Source organism: Acyrthosiphon pisum, chromosome X, assembly GCF_005508785.2.
Source record: "Acyrthosiphon pisum isolate AL4f chromosome X, pea_aphid_22Mar2018_4r6ur, whole genome shotgun sequence".
Lineage (NCBI taxonomy): Eukaryota > Metazoa > Arthropoda > Insecta > Hemiptera > Aphididae > Acyrthosiphon > Acyrthosiphon pisum.
In genome coordinates this window covers 116,747,580-116,750,664 of record NC_042493.1, presented here as the reverse complement: position 1 = coordinate 116,750,664, position 3,085 = coordinate 116,747,580, and positions in this window count along the sequence as shown.

Below are 3,085 nucleotides of genomic sequence, written 5' to 3'. Positions count from 1 at the left end.
CTTTTACACGTATAAGATAGGCAATTACGATGTGTAGGGCCCAATGACGTCACACGTCTTTTTTCAATTGCTCATAACTTATTGAATAATGTGAGTAGAAATGTAAAACCTATACCATTATCCTTAGAATTGAACATTCTTTCAAATAAATAAGCTTATTTTTTGTGGTGTGTGCTCCTTTAAATGGTATCTCACATGTATTTATAAATTCTGATAATATTATGTCTTTATTACCGATGCAAATAGATATCATAGATACTGCTTTATCTAAATCAATTTTATATTTTGTGTTCGCTACTCGTTTTTTAGCTACTGGTTCTAATTGAATATGTACTACACCTGAGTCGGGTCTATAGAACCTGACCTACTCAGTAATTTTGGTTTTTTCACTTTTCTGTGGAGTAAGAACTTTACCTAACTTGTCTGTTAGACTAAATGTTCTAAAAGAAAAATTCCCTTACAGTATTCTCGACGCTATCTATACTTTTTATTTACGTACGTATTTATTTACGTTTATCCGCGTCGTATTATACCGCGAGCACATCCACACACACACGTATTTCTGCGTAACTTCTATTACATCGGAGTTTCGTCGCGTAATAATATTATACTATTATTGGTTAGCCACTCCGACAATTTTATAATGAATATTCGCTATCCAACCACCAATTTATAACTACTTGTATACCTACTTAAAGATTACTACTATATAATCTTATTAGGTACTATACTTTTTCTATGCTAGCCTCTGAATTACTTTTACTCTGAAATTTCAACAATCGATTAATCCCAATTATAATTTTTCTTTGTCTTTTTTTCACTCCTATTATTCAACACAAATTGTCTTTATTCGACATATTATACCTATATAAGATAATATAATATAATATAATATAAGATCATATACTGCTTTTTGAACTACAAATTTTTCTTATAATTCAGTTAATATTTCAACTCATTTTCCATATAGGTATAACTTCTCTATATATTTTCTATTCGGTAATTATTTAACACATTTAATTCTTTTTTTTTAATTCTTTATATTATTTCTTAATTTATTTATTCATATAACAATATTTCAATTCATTTTTTTCATATATCTATCATTTATCTATTATTTAACTATTTTTATTTTCAATATAAATTCTAATCAATATTTAAATCACTTACATTTATATACTATTATTTATTTTTCACAAAATTTCACTAATTAATGCTTCAATTCAAAAAAATTTCTATCTATCAATCGTTATTTCCGCTATATTTTTACCGCGACAATATTGCTGCGATAATTTGATGGAACACCCGTATTTACTTAATATAGTATTATTGTAAATATATACATATTATTAAGTGGAGATATATAAACACATGAGGGGGATATACAATATACATCTAGAAAATAAGCCACAGTTAAGATAATATAAATATTTATTGGTTAAGGCATCATATAATACACACATTTTTAGAATTTTTTAATTAAAAAGTGTACCTATTTTAAATTCAGTTGGTATATTTTATATATTGATGGTTCACAATATATTACAATAATATATTTGTTGTTTATAACAGTTATATAATAAAAAATCTGGAGTCTAAAATACTTTTTACAAAGTTTTATGAGTACATTATTAATTTTTATAATAATTTCATAAACATAACAAATCAAATTTATTATAACACATTTTTTTAAACTCTTCATTTAGTAATTTAATGCAAGTTATTTTTTTCATTTTACCTCTTGATGCGAAAGGTGCCTGAAGCAAGAATGTATTTTATAATATCTTCCTTTTCCCTTTGAGACACTTGTTTAAGTTTGGCTTGAGTTTTAACTGCATTTAACAAAAAAATAATAATGAATTAGTAGTATAGTTACTAATAGCAGCGGTATTAATTTGCTTTCTCTAAATGATTTCCATATTTTTTGTAATTCGGCAACTGTAAAACACAATGTATTATAATAATTAGATTGTATAACCAAAGTAAATGATAATTAAATCTATGTATTTGATAATATTATGGCTTTTGAGTATAGTTAAAAAAAATGTAAAAATAGCATTATTCAAGGATAATAAAGGGGTTGGCATGGCAGTAATTTATTTCTGTATATATAATTATGACTATTTTTTAGAAACAGTGAATTTATTATTATTACGAAGTACAAAAATATTAGTAGTGTATATTTGTATGTCCTGATCACCTTTTTTTACAGGGAAATTTCTTCAGTTTAAGCGGACATACCTATATGCTCCAGTGTCTAACACATATTCACGAAAATTGTGTTGATAATTCCTCATAATTTTATTACATGTTTTCGGGGCTCGTTAGTTCATGTCCTAAAAATGCCTAAATAAGCATACACTTATGCACTCAAAATTGACAAAATATGCATTGAGATATGCCTTAAAAAGTTTAAAAAAATGCATTTATATACACTAAATATCTAAAATTATGCACTTAAAAAATGCTTACTTAAAAAAAATCATTTTTGATAGAATTGATAAGAATCTAATGGAATCATTCAATCTAATTGTGATGTGTACCCAAAACACATAAACTGAGTGAAATAGTTACTACTATTATAATACTATACAGTATGTCCCAGAAGTCCCGTATCACCTTTAGTATCCCGTGGAAAATCAATAAATTTAAATGCAACTTTTTTACAGTCAGAAATATGGAAATTCTGATTAAATAACATAATATTCGGTTTTTTTTAAAAAATTCAAAAATTTTCAAAAGATTTTTTTAGGCAGATAAGTTTATTAAATTTCCAAGATAGCCATTTTGTTGATCATATTTTTTAAAAGTTGGAGCTAATTATTATTTTTAGTTTTAGCCGTAAATCAGCGTGATTGTAATAATTAACATGCGAATCGTATTTTGCTAATGCCGTATGCATAAATAACTATGGTAACATAACTATTATTCTTAGATTTTCAAAATAATAATTAGCTTAAACTTGAACAATTTTCATTAAATTAAATTTTTTTTTTTTTAAACTGTTTTAAAAAATACGATCAACAAAATGGCTATCTTGGAAATTTAAAAAACTTATTTGTCTAAAAAAATTTTTTAATAATTT